This window comes from Heterocephalus glaber, unplaced genomic scaffold (genome assembly GCF_053883595.1).
Source record: "Heterocephalus glaber isolate CG9 unplaced genomic scaffold, H.glaber_assembly_v1.0 deba00001608, whole genome shotgun sequence".
Taxonomy (NCBI): domain Eukaryota; kingdom Metazoa; phylum Chordata; class Mammalia; order Rodentia; family Bathyergidae; genus Heterocephalus; species Heterocephalus glaber.
The window spans coordinates 13794105-13814158 of NW_028258379.1; the positions used below are offsets into that span (position 1 = coordinate 13794105).

Genomic DNA, 20054 nt, shown 5'->3' on the forward strand with positions numbered 1-20054 from the left:
TCATTTATAATACTAAAAATTGCAGTCTTAATTTTTTTTTTGGCACTGGGGATTGAACTCGTGTCCTTGCGCTTGCGAGGCAGGCGGCGGAACCACTGAGCTACATCCCTGGCCCTGCAGTCTTAAATATTATAAAATAGAACTAGTCAAATACATTATGGGACATCTAAGCCATGAAATACAATGTACCTTTTAAAATTCTAAAGTGCCCAAGAGGAAAGAAAGAAAGAAAGAAAGAAAGAAAGAAAGAAAGAAAGAAAGAAAGGAAGGAAGGAAGGAAGGAAGGAAGGAAGGAAGGAAGGAAGGAAGGAAGGAAGGAGAGAGAGAGACAGAGAGACAAAGATAGAGAGAGAGGGAGGGAGGGAGGGAGGGAGGGAGGAAGGAAGGGGAAGGGGAAGGGGAAGGGGAAGGGAAAGGAAGGAAGGAAGGAAGGAAGGAAGGAAGGAAGGAAGGAAGGAAGGCAGGCAGGCAGGCAGGCAGGCAGCCAGACAGATTACTGGGATAGGCTCAGGTGGTAGAGTGCTTGCCTAACACATACAAAGCCTCGAGTTCAATCCCCAGCATGTCAAAAAACCCAAAACAATAACAACAAAACAAAAAAATGTTTTAAACTGGGGTAGAGAGCAAATGTAGTTTGAACTTTATCATTGCTTTAATTTACTTCTAGAAACATTAATTTATGGTAAAATTTCATTAAACATGAAAGAAAATTTTGTCTTCATCAAAGGAATTTTTCATCTTATCTACTCAAACATCAAAGATTCTATCCTTCTTTGAAGCCTTCCCCAATCCTCCAAAGTCAGATCTTCTCTCCACTGTTCAAGTCATTCTTTAGATATCTTTGTTATAGGAGTCATTACTGTGTGTCTTCTTTACAAGACTGAGTTCCTTTAGGACAAAAACTAAGTCTTAATCATTTTTTTTAAACTCTTGTTACTTACAACAGGTTCCAGCACATAGTAGGCTCTCAAAATGCTTACTCAATGTATACATTTAAACTTTACTTCTCTGCTTATTAGATACACAACATAGGGCAATTTTTAAAATCTCTCTCAGATTTAATTTTCTTTTCAGCACCAAGGGGGATATAAAACAGGGCCTATTTTCACAGGATTGTGAAGAATTAAACTACTATGTGTTACTATTTGGACTAGTATATTAATAGCACTAAAAAAAATACAAATTTGCTTTCCTTTTCTATTGATGACAGTGCATCATTAAAACTTAGAGAAACACTTCCTTAAGAGAGCTGAAATGACTGAAATGAACTGTACAAATAATAAATCAGCAGAAATTTAAATGTTTAAAAATCCTTTACAGCTTTGCTTGTCAGGGAAGAACTAAAACTACCATTATAAGTGAAGATTTCTTCTGTCTTCTATTTCAGACAGCAGGGAGCACTTTTGTAATCCAATCATCTACCAAGGGACACAGGCTGATTTTTTTTTTTTTTTTTTTTTTGGTACCCAGGATCAAACTCGGGTCCTTGAGCTTGTGAGGCAGGCGGCAGAACCACTGAGCCCCATTTCTATATCTTAATTATTGTGAATAAGTAACCAATAAAAAATTTTTTTAGACAGGGTCTCACTGGAGGCTGGCCTTGAACTCACTTTGTAGCCCAGGCTGGCCTTGAACTCACAGTGATCCTCCTCAGTTTCCTGCGTGCTAAGATTACAGAGTGCACCCCATGCCCGGATGATAAATCTTAATACATTTTAAAGTGGTATTTCAGAATGATGATACATGCCAGATAGACGTAAGGGATGAATATGGTCTAATCAATCACAGAGGGATTAATAGTAGGTAAAGGTATAGTGACACACGATGTTAGATGTGTATTGAAGAGCACAGTTTTCCAGAAAATAACCTAAGATACCCTCCAACTACCAATAAAACCCAGTTTCACAAAGACAACATGAGGATAATCCCTCTAGCTTTTTGCCTCACCAAAATGTAGGCTTAGCAGTTCACCAAAGTGTTGTTAATGAGAGAAAAACCAAAAATAGTATAAATGTCCTGTAACAAAAGATTAAATAAAACCACATACAGACTACATGGTAATATAGAAAAAACATGGGGAAAGGGTCATAAATTATGAAATTAAAAATGTAAGCTATTAAATTATATATAAGATCCCATTAATATACAAATATACATTTATGTATATGTATGAGTTTGTATATAAAGACTAGAAAAATGTAAGCAATGTTAAAGCGATGATCTGTGGGTACAGTACTGTAATCTTTTTATATCTGACTATTTTTATTTTCCAAAATACAACAAACATGTTACTTTCATATCATTTTTAAAATGTAGGAGAAAATCAAATAACAACAAGTAAATAAAAGAGATGTCAACCTCACTCTTAGTGACAGAAATTCAAATTAAAACAAAATTCTACTTTATATGCATCATATTGGCAAGGCTAAACAGATGGATAAGTGCCATAAATATTTTGCATATTTAAGGATATGGGAACCCTAATACACTGCTGGTGGGAGCATAACTTGGGCTACCATTCTGGAAAACAATCTGGAATCACTTATTGAAATTCAGTAATGTGTAGAGACCATAAGTCAGCAATTCCTTTCCTTTGTCCATACTGGAGAAACCTTTCCACAAGTCAACAAGGGTATATATAAGGATGTTCGTAGCAATATTATTTGTGTTAGAAGCTTTCAAGGGAGTTGCAGTATCGTGGCTGCCTTGATATACTGAATTGATTCAAAATGTTTACCTTTCATGGTCATTTTGACTTTGGGGAAGAGCCAGAAGTTGCACAATGCTAGATCCTGTGAATAAGGTGGATAAGGAAATACAATGTTTTTACAAGCCTGCCTTTCCAATGGATGGCACTTGGCAGCAGCATTCACTATATTTTTTTATTTTACCTTGTAAAGACATTAAAGAGGGCTTCTAGAACTGCTTCAGAAAGTGGCAAGAATGATGGGGTGAGTGTTCAAAGGTAGAGACAGTACTGAGGAGGGGTTAATGGCAATGTGTCTTTAACTGTAATAAATTTTTTTAAAAATTACACCGTAATTTTGACCAGCCCTAACAACCCTGATAAACACTACATTAGTACACTATGTCAAAATTATTTGCCCTAACAGTTTGTAATAGCTAAAGCTTGAAAACAGCCCAATTGCCCATCAACTGGAAACTGGATAAAAAGATGTGGAGGTTTTTTTTTTTTATAAAATAGAGTACTACTCAGCAATAAAGAATGAGAAACTAGAGACATTTATAGCTAAATGGATGCACACTGAGGCCATACGCTGAAGTGAAATAAATAGGACATAACATGTGTAAATACCAAATAGTTTCTCTAGTGTGAGAAACTGAAAGTATAAATAAGGATTAAAATGAATAACTGATAATGTGAAATAGGAAGAAAAGTCTAAAGGGGCAGGGGAAGTGTGAGGGGTAGGGAAAAGGAAAGAAGGGAAAGGAAAAAATACGAGAAAAGGAAAAAATGGAAACAAAGTCTTTGTAAGTAGGGAAGGGTGGTGGAGGGACTGAAGGGAGAGCAGGGGGATGGGGAAAAAATAAGAACCAAGATATATCATGTAAAGGTACAAGATCCCAATGATGAATGTAACTGTTTATACCTAAAATGTACCGATAAACTTAATGGAAAAAAATACTTGTCCTAGACCATATATCAAGCGTGCAGTGGACTTAGAAATCAAATCATCTGTCCATTATAAAGTCTATACCCTTCCATTTTATCACAATGTCCACCCACCAAACAATTATATCTTCTATTGCAGCACTACTAATGCAGCACATATTATATTAGGTACTTTATATGAATTATCTTCCTCACATTTTACAATTACCCAAAAAAGTCAGGTATTATTAACCCTATTATACAGATGAGAAAATGGAAGGTTGTAAATTCAATAACTTGCTCAAGGTTCTAAAACTTAAGCCAAGGGCTGGGGATGTAGCTCAGTGGCACTGTGTCTGCCTGGCAACGCAAGGTCGAGTTCAATCCCTGGTACTGGAAAAAAAAAAAATGTAAAATTCAAGCCAAGTTTCACCTTGTATTACCAAAGTTCACCTTCACAACCAAACTTAAAATTCTTTTTACTATTTTTAATCTTTTTGTTTTCCACAGTACTGATAAAATATTATATAATTAGAAAGTACCTATATGCTGAGCATCGTACTAAAACGAATGCAATTCAGAAGTTAAATGAAGCCTGAGGCAAGAAAATTCCAAATCTGAGCCCAGCCTGGGCAACTTAGTAAGAGCTGGTCTCAAAAAAATAGGAAAAGGGCTAGGGATGTAGCTCAGTGCAAAGGATCTACCACAGAAGACAAGTTGTTGGGCCGGAGATTTAGCTCAGTGGTTCCATGGCCTGCCTAGCAAGCACAAGGACCCGAGTTCGATCCCCGGTACCCACCCCCCCCAAAAAAGAGAGAAGACAAGTTGTTAAATAAATATAATTATTAACTGTAACAGAAGCTATTAATTGGCTATCCAAAAAGTCATTCCCAAATCTTTCCTTCTTCCTTCTCACTAGAGAACAAAAGGCTAAAAACTACTAGAGGTGACCATATGATCCAATTTTCACTCATATGAAATGACTTGCTGGAAGTAATAGGAAAACTTTTACTTGGGATGGACCTTTTGCCTTTGTCCTAGGAAGACGCTGGATCCACCTTCTTAGGATATGAAGCAAGTCACAAAATTATAGGCCTTGACAATGTTGAGCCACTGAAACAACATGAGCAACTGCCTGCTTCTGTTACCTTACCCCAATATCATACTGCCTGCTTAGCCTAGCTAAATTTCTGCCTCCCCCTTAATCTTATTTATCTTTGAGGACAGAGTGCCTATAAACTAGAAGTTCCTCTTCAAGTGGGCCAGGCAAAACAGGATGTGTCCAAGATGGCTGCCAGAGTGACCACTGGACATGCTCTAACCCAGCCAACCCAGGTTAGCGAATCTTTTAGAGCTTTCAATTATACAAATAGCCTGCTGCAGCATGCATGCCATAGCACCTCATTATAATTCCATCTGCATGTTAAATAGCATACCCCTCAATGCCCTGACAGTTGACAACTGCCATATCAATGACCAGAAAAAAATCATAAAAGGAGCGGAAAGAGGTAATGCCCTAATTCCTGAAAAAGACATGACTATTCCTCCCTCTGATTAGCCTGTCCCTCCCTTTCATTTTTTTACCCATATCTATAACCCCCTGACCTTTACTGCAAGAAGCTGATTTGAGAGTTTTATCTCCCACTCCTCCTATTCTTGGCTAAGAATAAAGTCTCCTTTGCTGATTAGTTGGTTCTCAATCTTGCAATTGGTTCCACAATTCCAAGATGAAAAAAGGATCCAGTTTAAGGTCAGAAATTGGTAACGCTTCCTGTCTTACATAAGAAAAACTAACCTCTCTTTAAGCCTTGTAGTCAAGTTTTCAACTGCTTAAAGTTAGACACAATCACTATGTACTACCAAATCAGAAACTCCATGTTTAACAGTAAGTAGTTTCCTACTAATTAAAATAAAGTCACATACTAGTCTTAAATTAGTCTGGTAAAGTTACAATCTTCCAATAAGGCCTATTCTAAAGAGTATTTGTTCAGGAACCTGTGAGAAGACTGAGCTGGGGGAAAAATGAGTCAACAGAATATAGAATCAGGGAGCCCTCAATGGGCTCCTGAATTGCATATAGAATAAAAGTCCAGATTCTCAATTATCAAGACCATATGAATAGGAGGGCCACGTCTTTGAACAACAATGTAAGCTTTCAAAAGACTAACATATTTCACTTTTTTCTTTTCTTTTCTTTTTTTGGTACTGGGGCTCGAACTCGGAACCTTGTGCTTTCAAGGCAGGCAGCGGAACCACTGAGCTAAATCCCTAGCTCCTAAGACTAATATATTTCAAAAGAAATGTCCTAGAACATTAAGACTCCTGCCCCTCCAAAAAACTCATTCATTTTCTTTTTTTTTCCCCCTGATACCAGGGATCGAACTAGGGTCCTTGCACTTGCCGGGCAGGGAGCGGCACCACTGAGCTAAATTCCCAGCCCTCATATTCATTTTCTTAGGTGTGATCATGCTATTGGCGTTATACAGAAACATAGTTTGCATTTATTAAATGAATGCTTATTATGATACCCTTTTTCTTAGAAGATGGACACTTAAGTATTTAGGGTGAATTATGTCTTCAATTTTCAAGTAATTCATATAAAAGAATACACACATACTGAATACATAAAAAGCAAGTGTTATGACACATATCTAGATGTCCCCCCAAAGCCTTACGTGGTCATAGGTGGGGCTTTACAAAGCAGGCTGGATCTAGGGGATGTGATACTGGGATTAAGGGAGTGTGGTACTAAGCTAGTCTACTGATTGGAATTAGTATAGTTCAGGGTGTGGCTAAATGAATTTAATGAGGACAGAAGCCCCACCTTGGGTGAGGATGGCACCACCCAAACAAAAGGCTTATAGCCTAGATGGAATAAAAGGGAAAGGCAAGTTTGCTATTTGCTGCCTTCAACCTGCTACGCCAAAAAACTGTTTCTCTTCTGTGATGCCCCTCTGTCATAAAACTCTGCCTTGGAGCCAGTCAACTATGAACTGAAACCCCTACAAACTATGAGCTGAAATAAACCCTTCCTCCTTTAACTTGTGGGTGTCAGGTATTTTGCCTCAACAACAAGAAAAGTAAGTAGGATAACAAGTATGGAAAAATATTAAAAATTACTGAATTAGCAGTGGGAAATATATAATGTTCAACATTCTATTCTATCAACATATTTCATAATAAAATATTTAATAAAATGATATGATTCATAATAAAAAGTTGATGTGAACATTAATTTCCTAGTTTGGGTATTATCCTATAGTAATATTAAGATGTAACCATTGGAGTGAGCCAGGTAAAAAGCATACGGGACTTTTCTGTCCTCTTTACAACTTTCTATGCATCTAAAAATCATTTCAAAATATAGTCAAAACAAAGATGTTGGGAATAGCTGGGTGTGGCGGCACTGGCTGTAATCCCAAAGCTTGAGAAACTATGGCAGGAGGACTGTGAGATCAAGGCCAGCCTGGGCAACTTAAGTGAGAGCCAGTCTCAAAGCTAAACTACAATTAAACTAAAATGAAAAAATTTTTTTAATTGAGAAGACTTCTAGTTTGGTAAGATGGAGTAAATACTTCCCTTTATCTTCCACTAAACTGTAAAACTGAGACAGAATACATAAACAGCTATTTGAAGACTCTAAAAAGTAATTACCAATAGCTGAAGACTCTGAAAAGTAATTATCATAGGTAAATCCAGGAAGAGAGCCAGAATGCTGAGCATCACCAAATAAGCTGAATGTTTGCCATTTTCCTCCATTAGTCTCTTCCAGCCTGAACTTAAACAGGCTAAAACTCAGAAATGAGCACCATGGTGCACACAGAGAGAAACAGAAGAAACCCACTAGCTCTGGCTCAAGGCCCAAAACTGGAACTCCTACAAGCTCAGAGAAATTGTGGAAACTCCCTTAAGTATTCTTTTACTCTTTCTCTCCATACTTCCACACCTCAGTCCCAAGTCATCTGTGGTGGGGGCAGCAGGAAGAGCAGGAGCATCTGGGGATGGAAAGTCTGAGGAGCAAAAATTCTGAGAAAAGAACCTTCTTTTCAGTTCAGTGGAGCCCTACTTCCAAATGAGCAGGCCAATTCCCATTGATGTTTGTGTTTTTATTTTCTCTTTGTCCATAGGAAAGGGATCCCTTAAAGTCTTTTTTTTTTAAGTTGTTTTTTAATTACTGGGTTCAATCTGTATAGGTATGGATCTAATACTAATAAACACAATAAATACTCTGAAGACAGATAACAGATAGGCCTCTAGCCAATTCTGAAATCACTATTGAACAGAATCACATGTGGGGCATAGCTGAAAGCACTGCCAAAGCTCTGAAAACTGAAATGACATGGAACCTCAACCCACAGAAGGTTAAAAAAAAAAGTCAGCATTCTTCACAGAATACAAAGAAAACAGTTTCAAACCAAAATTACTAGGCACAACAATCACAAAATCTTAACTCAATATAGGAAAAGACTACATCAATGCAAAGATGGACAATGGGTGTTGGAACTGAGAAGTATGTTAAAGGAGCTTTTGTGGAAATATTCAAATGACAACACCAAAAACTCTTGAAATAACTATTAATGTAGAAATTAGCATCAATAGCAAATAGACTAATCAACAAAATGGAAGAAATGGCTTCAAGTCTACTGTATATGAATGACAAAGGTGGTTGTTATGGACAGAACTGTGCCCCCTTCAAATTCCTATGAACTAGTGCAGTGATGCATATCTATAGGTCCAGCAACTCAGGAAGCTGAGGCGAGAGGACCATAACATGGCAAGAGCCTGTCTTAAAAAAAAAAAATTATATGATGCCCTAACCCTCAATATGACAGTATTTGAAGATAGTCTTCGGAGAGTAATTAGGTTTAGATGAAGTCATGAGGGTGGGCTCTCACAGTGAGGTTAGTGAAGACACCAGAGAGGCCTTGCTCCTGGGTACCTGCCAAATGAGGACACAATGAGAAGGCAGCCATATGCAAGCCAGGAAAGAGTCCTCACCACAGCCCTACCATGCTGGCACCTTGATCTCAGACTTTCAGCCTCCAGAACTGTGAGAAAATAAAATTCTGTTATTTAAGTTAAAAAAAAAAAAAGAAATTATCAGTCAAGAAATAAAAGACAAACAAAAACCAAAAGAAATTTTAGAATTAAAAAATACCATAACAAAAGTAAAAGTTGTTTAAAATATAACCTCCCTTCCTCTCTCTCCCAGCCTTTCCTTAAACTCTGGGAAATTTCTTCCTACAGCACTGTCATCACTTTATACACTCAAATTTGCAAGGTGTTGAAGCCTCTATTCTTTTTAATGTGTCAAAAATCAGGTAAACTGTAAGTTACTGGAGAGAGGTATAGTTTTATGATAAGAATAAGCTCTTAATGATTAACAGTCAAAATAGGAGTTTTCTCAACTGTTTTTCTATGAAAAGAAACTTTCAATAAATATTAACTGGTATTAACATATACAAATGATTTGTGATTTTTTTCTAGTGTTCTGAATTGTAGTGAATTCAGCACCTTTTGTATGCTAAGAAGCCATTCTACCTGAGCTACATCACAGCTCTGAACATGTCCAAATGGATGAGATATAATTTCTTAAAACATCAATACCAAAATACACTGTTAATTTTTAACTCATGCCTCACTGCTAATTCTTTTTTTTTTAATTAATTTTATTGGTACATTTTAGGTATACAATATAATGACATTCATCATTGGAAATTTGCACCTTTACATAATCTCTCTTGGGTCTTATTTTTTCCCCATCCCCCTGCTCTCCCTTCAAACCCTCCATCCTTCCCTATTTACAAAGGCTTTGTTTCCATTTTTTCATTTTCTCATATTAATTCCATTCCTTTCTTTCCTTTCCCCTACCATTTCCACTTCCCCTTACCCTACTGCTAATTCTAACCCTGGTTTAAATAAGTTAGAGTTTTCTAACTTACTTCTAACCATAGTCAGAACTAGATTTTTCTGTGTTAATTTAGTTTTAAAATTCCTAAAAGATTCAAAGAAATCAAAATTCTCACTAAGCTACCCTTTTCCAAGGATTAAACTATCCAAGCCGGGGTAGTTGGGGGGTAGCGGAGAAGTTCCATGATTTCTTTATACTATCATCAGAAAGGCTCTTAAGATTTACCTTTCCTGTAAACTTAATCAGTTCTCTTGAGATTCAATTATCAAATAATTTTCTTCCACAGCGAGATGAAAGAGAAACATCTCTGCAAAATATCTCCATTGATGACAGTATGGCTTTCTTCCAATTAGATCTTAGTAATTTTCCTTGCCTTTTTCTGTTATCCTTAGGTCACTACCTAATATAAATATTTACTGCTTAATACACAATCTGAGCCCTCAAGCACAAGAACTCAATGTCGTGAGGTTTTTTAATATCAATCCTTTAATACAGGGTATTCAATTTGTAAAATTGTAACTTGGAGTTAGTATACAACCAAGCTTACTCAGAAGCTAACTTTTTTTTTTTTTTTTAGACAGGGTCTTGCTATGTAATTCAGGCTGGCCTCCCACTCACTATATCACACACACTGGCCTCAAACTCACAGCAGTCCTCCTGCCTCAGCCTCTGGAGTACAAGGATTACAAGCATGTGGACCACGCCTGGCTAGAGGCTAACATTTGTAAAAAACATTTTTTAAACGTTAGACTTGGGTTTAAAACCAAGATAAATTTATTATCTCTACAAATATCTTAACGCATAAAATAACTATCATAAATAATCAAGCTTAATATACATAATTTTTAACTTATGGAATTGATTAAGAAGTGTATCATATAACATGAAATGTCATAATATGTGTCAAAAGGCAAGATCTCCTTGGCAAAATGCAGAAAATAGTATAGGTCTATTAAAAATAATAAGCACTAAAAGATAACATCCTGAGATAGAGATATAGCTCAGCGGTAAAATGATTGTTTAGCATGTAAAAGACCCTGGGTTCCTGGGTTCAATCCCCAAGGCTGGAAAAAAAAAAGTCCTACTCAATATTGAACTAGAAATTCTAGCCACTGCAATTAAACAAGAAAACATAAATAAATAAATAAAAGAAACTGACACTGGAACAGAAGAAATAAAGCTACACTTATTCTCAGATGACACGATCCTACAGATAGAATACACATATCGCCCACAATATACCTAGAGCTAAGAAATGAATACAACAAAGTTTGCAGGGTAGATCAACAGGGTACAAAAACTAATTGTGGTTGTTTTTCTGGCACCTCACAGGCAGTTAGCTGCATCAAAAGGAAGCTGTATATCTTCTCAACCACTTCCTGCCAGACATTTATTGAAGTGAACCAGGAACATAAACTTCATACTTTCTATGCAAAGCGTATGGCCACAGATGTTGCTTCTGACATTCTGGATGAAAAATGGAGTAATTATATGGTCCAAATCAGTGGTGAAAACTACCAACAAAACTGCCCTATGAGGGGCCGGGGATTTAGCTCAGTGGTTTCGCCGCCTGCTGCGCAAGCTCAAGGACCTGAGTTTGATCCCTGGTACCAAAAAAAACCCCTGCCCTATGAGCAGGGTAACCCATGACCAGGTGTGTCTGCTACTGAGTAAGGGGCATTCCTGTTATAGACCCAGGAAAACTGAAGAAAGAAAGCACAAATTTGCTCAGGGTTGTATTATAAATGTCAGTCTAGTGTTGTCAAATTGATTACTGTTTAAAAAGGAGAAAAATAGCCAGGTGTGATGGCACGTAACTAATCCCACCACTCTGGGAGGCTAAGGCAGAAGGATTGTAGGCTTGGGCAACTTAGCAACTTAGTCAGACCCTGTTTCAAACAAAAAGAAAAGAGAAGAGCAGAGCAGAGCTTGGGATGTGCAAAGGCCCTGAGTTCCATATTCCAGTACCACAAAAATCAATCAACCAATTTTTAAAATAAATAAATGATTTCAGAAGGGCTGAGGGTGTAGCTCAGTAGTACAGTGCTCCTGACTGACTCCCCAGTACCACATTAAAAAAAAAAAAAGAGGAACAAAAGGACATTCTTGGTAGACTAATACCACTGTGCCTCACTGCCTATGGCCCAAAAGAACAGGAAAAATCCACAAACTTTTTACTCTCTCAAAAGATGATGTCCATCAATATACTGTTCAAAAGCCCTTATGGAAGGTAAGAAATTCAGGACCAAGATTCAGCATCTCGCTACTCCACATACCCTACAACAGCAATACTGTTGTATTACTATAAAGAAACAGTACATTAAGAAAAATAAGGAAGGGCCAGGGATTTAGCTCAGTGGTTGTGTTGTCTTGCAAGTGCAAGGTCCCGAGTTTGATCCCTGGTAGCAAAAAAAGAAAGAAAGAAAAATAAGGAAGAGGCTACAGAATATGCTAAACATTTGGCCAAGAGAATGAAAGAAGCCAAAGAAAAATGCCAGGAACAGGTTGCCAAGAGACACAAGCTGTCCTCTGAGAGCTACTTCTTAGTCTATTCAAAAATAAGAATTTTTAAGATCAGACCTCAAAAAAATTGTGCACCTATACACCAAGCAATAAAATCTGAAAAAATTAATATCATTTACAATATTGTACAAAAAATAAAATACTTAAGAACAAAGTTAACCATGAAAGCACAACAATCATACAGTGAAAATTTACAAAGCACTGCTGAAAAAAACTGAAGACCTAAATAAATGGAAAGACATCCTGTATTCACCAACTGGATGACTTAAGATGGAGATACTACTCAAAGTGATCTATAGATTCAATATAGTCCCTATCAAAAAGTGGGAGTTTTGTTTTGTTTTTTGCTGAAGTGGAAAGCTAACCTTAAAATTCATATGGAATGTCAAGGGGTCCCAAATAATCTTAAAATAGAATAAAGTTGTAAGATTTATTTCGTTACTTCAAAACATACTACAAAGCAACAGTAATCAGTATTATGATACTAGCATAAGGACAAACATATAGACCAATGCAATAGAAATGAGAAATAAACACATCTATGGCCAATCGATTTTCATAGAAGTGCCAAGATCTTTCTATACGACAAAGAATATTCTCATCAACAAATGGAGCTGGGACCACTGAATATCCATGCAATAAATATACCAGCACTATTATATCATATGAAAAAATTAACATCACATATGAAAATAACCTCAAAATGGATCAGAAACCTAAATGTAAGACTTAAAACTATACAAGTTTTAGGACCAGGGATTTAGCTCAGTGGTGCTGCCACCTGCCTCGCAAGCACCAGGTCCTGAGAAAGAAAATACAAGGAGAAACTTGTATGACATTGGTTTTGAGGAGATCCCTTAGATATAATACCAAAAACTCAGGCAACAAAAGTGAAAACAGATATAACACACTACATCAAAATTTAAAACTATAAAGAACATTCAAGAGTGTGAAAAATACAACCTATGAAATAGGAGGAAATATGTATAAATCTTGTATCTGAAAAGAAGTTAATATCAGAATATATAAAGAACCCCTATTACTCAACCACAAAATAAATAATAACTTAAAAACAGGCAAAGTATTTAAATGGACATTTCTCCAAAGAAGATATACAAATAACCAACAAGCACATGAAAAGATGCTCACTTAACAAATCATTACAGAATGCAAACCAAAACCACAATGAAATGCTACCTCATACACATTAGGATGGCTACTATTAAAAGAAAACATCAACTGCACAAGTGTAAGGACCAGAGTTCAATCCCCGGTACCAAAAGAAAAGAAAACATCAGGAGGCATTGTGGGTGTAGCTTGGTAGCAGAGCACGAGCTTAGCATGCATAAGGTCCCAGGTTCAATACTATGCACCAAAAACAAAACCAGAAAATAACAAGTGTTGTTGAGGATGTGGAGAATTGGAACCCTTGTGCACTGATGTGAATATAAAATGATGTGCTCACTATGGAAAACAGTATGGCAATTCTTCATATCTTTGAAAATAGCCTGGCATGGTGGTTAACACTTGCAATCTTAGCTATTCAAGAAGCTGAGGCAGTAGGATCTCAAGTAAAAGGCCAGCCTGGCCAACTCAGCAAGACCCTATATCAAAAAAATAAAAAAGGCTGGGGAAGTACCTCATTGCTCCCTGGGATCAATCCCCTACTGTGGGGGGAAAAAAATGAAAATAGAATTACCAGATGATTCAATCTACTTCTGGTGATATGTTCAAAAGAAGTGAAAGCAGGAACTCAGATACAGTATTTTACAGCAGCATTATTCGCAACAGCCAAAAGGTAAAAGAAGCTAAGTGTCCATCAAAAGATAAACAAAATCTGGTACATACACACAATGGAATATCAATCAGCCTTAAAAAGGAAGGGGAATGCTGGGCCTGGTGGCACACACCTGTAATACCAGTACACAGGAGGCAGAGGCAGGAGGATCACCGTGAGTTCAAGGCCAGCCTGGACTACATAGGGAGACCCTGTCTCAAAAAACCAAAACAAAACAAAACAACAAAAAAAAGAAAGGGGAAGGGGAGGTGTGCTGTAAGAAGGAAGAGAGAAAGAAGAAAACAGCTTTCTCAAGTACTACACTTTTTTAACTAAAAAGAAATCACATCATCACAGAAATTATCATCCACAGTTTTGTTTTGTTTTGTTTTGTTTCGTTTTTTAGTACAGGGGATTGAACTCGGGTCCTTGCACTTGCGCAGCAGGTGATGAAACCACTGAGCTAAATCCCCAGCCCACATCAACCACAGTTGAGAGTAAATTTTTGTTACTGTCACAATAGTTGGTTCAGTTATTTTTCTATTGTAGAATAACTACTTTTGAGTAGTTGGGAAATAGTATAGAGCCCACTCAGCTTAATTAGCTTCATTGACTTAAGTCACTTAGGAATAAGAAAGTAGACAGCAAAAAAATTTTTTAGGTCTAAGAGATTAGATGCTTTCCAGAGCCCATTTCCCAGGTACTGTGAATGGATCTATAGACACATGTAATTCTTAGAGGATTATCTAAAAAAAATCACACTATTACATCCAGAAATTGAGTATTAGCTATATTCAAACCTTTTACAGGCAATTTATATAACTGCTAAATGTTATCAATAAGACAATTAAACATTCTACAACTGTGTAAGTTTTCTTGTTCCATGACTATATAATTTTCTTGTTCTTGACTATACAATTCTAAAAAAAGATTATATAGTTTTCCTTAAAAGAAGCAAGGAGCTAGGTGTGGTGGCACACACCTATAATCCTAGCACTTGGGAGCCTGAGGGCAGGAGGATCACCTTGAGTTCAAGTCCAGCCTGCATTACAAACAAACAAAAAAAGAAAGACAAATAAACTAAACAATGGCCAGCACCAGTTTCTCAAATTTTTATTGGAAACCAATTTCCCAAATAAATCTCAAATTATTAAAGGGGAAAAAGCCAACTTTAACTAGTATATTCTCAAAAAAAAAAAAAAAAACCCAAGCTACAAATCTTATTTTTTAACTTGTTTATCAACTTTTATCTCTACTTTTGATGACAGCAATATACTGCTTTGTTGAAACAAAATAGAATTCAAAATGAATTTATTTTCTCTTTACGCATCTTATTTTCAAAAGCATACTGTACTAGACAAGACAACAAATTCGTTTTGGATTTGCACACCATAATTTTCTGCAAATATTCCTCTTTTCACATATTACACATTTTTTATATTCTATATATTAAAAGTAATATAAACTGTGACAGATTACATTTTCCAAAGATGGCTGGCTACAGTAGATTCCATCTCATATATGATGTTGATATTTCTTGCTTCAAGTGGTAGCGGTCTATGTCTACATCCTTCTCCAAACCTGGATAAACCTTTATAACTACTTCAACCAACAGAACAAAGTAACATCATGCGACTTCCAAAGCTAAGTCCCATATGCCATGCACCTTTGTCTTCCTTTTTTGGGATGCTGTGTTGGCATCCAGCCATCATGCTGTGAAGAAGCCAAGCAGCCACAAAGGATAGGTGTCCTGTAGGTGTTCTGGCCAGCAGCCCAAGCTGAGCCCTGCCAACAGCCAGAATTAACCACCAGAAACATGAGTGAATGACACTTCAAATGATTCCAGCTCTCAGCCACTGAGTCATCCCCACCTTTCCAGCCACCCTACCTCATGCCACGCGTTAACAGAGACAGCTTTCTCACCAAAATCCTTGACCAAATTTAACACACACAAGCAGAGTATATAATTTTTTTTTTTAAATCAGGGTCTCCCTCTGCAATTAGGCTGGCCTATGTAACTTTGGCTGGCCTTGAACTCCAATTTTTTGATCCTCCTGCTTCAGCCTTCTTAGTGCTGGAATTACAGGTGTGTGCTATTACATTTTAACCCACTGAATTTGGAGTAGTTTGTTATAAAACAATAACTAACACAAGTTCATAAATACAACTTGGACATACACAAAAAGAAAAAAATTTATTTACCCTAAGTTTCACCACTGTGAACATTCTGACACATTTTACAATCAAGAAAATGCTTTGCCCCATTCAAGATTACAAATGTTTTGTTTTTACCAAGATAAAGGATTTAATTTTTTAAGGTAGTCACCTATTTTTTATCCAAGTAAAAAACAGAAAGAACACTCAACATACTTTTCTTACCCTCAACTATCTCTTTCACTTACCTATCCAAGTGAGGTGTCTGTGGATTGCTGCCCCACCAATATTCCAGTCTACAGATATGGATCAAGATCTTGGGCTGCAGCAGCAGCTCCACTGGTACTCTTCTTTGGAAGAAGTTGCTTAAATCCCAAATCTGAAATTTTCAAGGAAAGGAAATCTAAATATAAACATTTCCTTTCAATTTCAAACACTTATAATTCTGCTTCTATAACTGACTGGAGATAGATGGAGTCTGTTAAGGTACAAAGAAGTGCACAGGATTCACTAAAAATGGAGTTGAACAATGTGGATTCAGGTCCCAGCTATACACTATCTTAAGAGCTGTAGGATCTTAGGTAAGTCACAAATTCTTTCTTCCTAAATCCTATCATGTGACAAAGATTGAGGGGACAGAATTAAAATTTTGAGCTAAGAGTCAGAAGACCAGGGTTTCAAATTCAGTTATTCTGCCTTGCTATAAACTCAGGTGAGCTCAGTTTAATCATCTATAAAAGGAGAGGATTGAATTAGATAATGTTTCTTGAAATCCAATCCCTGAACAGGTGCCAACCAGAACAAAATAATATGTATAAAGTTACCAACTGTGGTTACTATGAGACTATCCTTTCTACTTGTTTGAGGTGAAAATTGCCTTTTAATGAGATGTAAGACTTTTTTTTAAATGGTGTCAAAATAAAAAGATGTATTATATAAGTAACCTAAATTGTTAAGATTCTAGTGTCTATCTGATTTTCATGAGCTCTAAATTTTTTCTACTTCTAACATTCCATACTATTCAACTAATATTTACTAGGCACCTAATATGTGACAGGGATTAGTTGCTGGAGGTTGGGGGAATAAATAAGATTAGTTCCTTCTCTAAAATAATAAAAATAAAAACCACCCCATCAAAAGGGAAATAGACACATAAACCTCCCATACAATATATTATGTTAGGTCTCATATTACAGACTATGAAACTTGTGACATATGGGAAGAAGAATAGTGGCATGACTCAAAATGAAGTAGAAGCCTAAGGGCATACATCAGTGGTACAGTACCAGTAGGTGTGAGGTCCTGGGTTTGCTCCTTAGTGCCTCAAAAAAAAAAATTTAATAGGATTTGAGGAAGATGCCAAATCAGCCCGCTGCAGACAGGCAGGTCTGTGCACGCCCTACCGAGGTCCCCAGGCACATGGAAGACGCCAAATCACCCTGCTGCAGACAGGCAGCCACCTGGTTCCACACTACAAAGACACAGAGGACACCAGACCACCAGACCAAGGTACTGAGTCCCACTGTTCCCGGCCCAGAGGTAGGGGCTTCTGAGCCACCGTCCCACTGCTCCTGATCCAGAGGAAGGGGCTTCCCGGTCACCATCCATCCCGCTGCTCCTGGCCCAGAGGAAGGGGCTTCCCGGTCACCATCCATCTCGCTCCTCCCAGCCCAGAGGAAAGGGCTTCCGGGCCACCATCCCTCCCACCACTCCCGGCCCAGAGGGAGGGGCTTCTCAGCCGCCATCGCACTGCTCCTGGTCCAGAGGAAGGGGCTTCCCGGCCACCATCTCTCCCGCTGCTCCCAGTCCACAGGAAAGGGCTTTTGGGTCACCATCCCTACCGCTGCTCCTGGCCCCTGTCCCACCTCTCCCAGCTCAGAGGAGGTAATCTGTGCAGGTCCTAACAGCCCCCCGTCCCTGTCGAAATGAGAAAACACATAAATAAGTCTCAAAACCAGACTTCCAGATGACCTACAGCAACCCCAAAGGGAAATGAGATGGAACACTCTGATACTCAACCACCTGGACCCACTCAACTGGCAACAAAAGGGGATCTGGAAAAAATGAAATCAGAAATGATTTCTCAGATAACAGGAGAAATTGTGCCCCTAGTGCAAGACATCATTAATAAATCTAGAGAGGACCTCAGGAACATGATGGAATCCCAACATAAGAAACAAATGGAATCCATAAAACAGATGCAAATAGATTTCCAGGACATGAAAAACTCCACTGAAAGTCTACACAGCAGAATCAGCCAATGTGAGGACAGAATTTCAGATAAAGAAGCTGAGATTGCAATTAGTGACCAGGAAAAGAAAAATTGCTTCAAAATTATAAGGGAACATGAGAAATCAATCCAGCAGCTGCTAGATGATGCAAAGAAGAGTAACATAAGACTGATTGGGCTCAACGAAGAAACAGGAGAGAGTGGAGATGACATTAAAAATCTCTTCACAGAAATAATGGCAGAAAACTTCCCAAGCAGGGGAAAAGAGCTGGACATACAGATAAGTGAGGCATATAGGACTCCAAATAGCCTTGATCAAAAAAAAATGTACACATAGACATATAATTGTTAAGATTCCAGAAACACAACAGAAGAACAAAGTTCTCCAAGCAGTCAGAGAAAAGAAACAAATCACATACAAAGGAAAGCCCATCAGAATCACAGCAGACTCCTCAACACAAACCATCAAGGCAAGAAGAGCTTGCAGTGACATATTCCAAGCCCTAAAAGAAAACAACCTCCAACCCAGATTGATGTACCCTGCAAAACTATCTTTCAAAATGGATGGAGAAATAAGATACTTTCATGACAAACAGCACCTTAGGAACTTCGTGAATACCAAACCAGCACTCCAAAGAATTTTACACAATAGCCTAGGAACAGACATTGAGGATCACAACCCCAGGAAGCAAAGCAGAATGAACCCATCTGGCATGACAAGAAATTAAATGTAAAGGGGGAGAACCCAACTAAAAGAAAAAGTCATGGCAATGACAAGTCAATACGTTTCAGTTATAACCATCAACGTTAATGGTCTCAATTCACCGATCAAAAGAAATAGACTGGCAGAATGGGTCAAGAAGCAAAATCCAACAATATGCTGCATACAAGAAACACACTTCATTCAAAAGGTAACTCTTAAACTGAAAGTTAAAGGATGGAAAACAATACTCCACGCGACAGGAACCCGAAAAAAAAGCAGGAGTAGCTAACCTCTTGGCAGATCAAGTAGATTTCAAACCAACACTGATTAAGAGAAACGAAGAAGGACACTACATCCTTGTAAAGGGAACAATCCAAGAGGAAGAGATGACAATCATAAATATCTATGCACCAAACACAAGTGCACCCAACTATATAAAACAAATACTAACGGACATGAAAAGTCATATATGCACTAATACAATTGTAGTGGGGGACCTCAACACCCCACTGTCACAAATAGATAGATCAACTAGCCTAAAAATAAGTAATGAAATACTAGAACTCAATCGAACTCCTGAACAAATGAACTTAACAGATGTTTACAGAGTCTTCCACCCCACAAAATCAGAATACACATTCTTCTCAGCTGCACACATGGGTCATTCTCAAAAATAGACCACATACTCACACATAGAACATGTTTAAGTAAGTGCAAAGGAATTGAAGTTATCCCCTGTATATTATCAGACCATAGTGCGATGAAATTGGAGATCCATAGCAAAAGAAACTCAAAAAATTTCATAAACACGTGGAAATTGAACAACACACTTCTGAATAACCAATGGGTCACAGAGGAAATTAAAGAAGAAATCAGACAGTTCCTTCAATTAAATGACAATGACAATACAACATATCGGAATCTATGGGACACAATGAAAGCAGTCTTACGAGGGAAATTCATAGCAGTGAATACGCATATTAGGAAAACAGAAAGAGCCCAATTAAACAACCTGATGCTGAACCTCAAGCTTCTAGAAAAAGAAGAGCAGGACAAACCCAGAGCTCATACAAGGGAGGAAATTATAAAGATCAGAGGAGAAATCAATGCAATGGAGACTAAGAGAACGATACAAAAAATCAA

General features: G+C 37.6%; 1 protein-coding gene across 31 annotated transcripts in view; it reads right to left on the minus strand.

The window, feature by feature from the left end:
* The window catches only part of Numb (NUMB endocytic adaptor protein), a 149800-nt gene that overhangs the window by 104898 nt on the left and 24848 nt on the right, over positions 1-20054 (minus strand). For 14 of the 31 annotated variants that reach the window (XM_087195386.1, XM_013067349.3, XM_021246810.2 and 11 more), the window contains exon 2: positions 16227-16357. The exons of the other annotated variants lie outside the window; for them this stretch is intronic. The gene's annotated coding sequence lies outside the window, so the exon portion shown is untranslated. The remainder of the gene's footprint in view (positions 1-16226; positions 16358-20054) is intronic. 31 annotated transcript variants of the gene reach the window in all.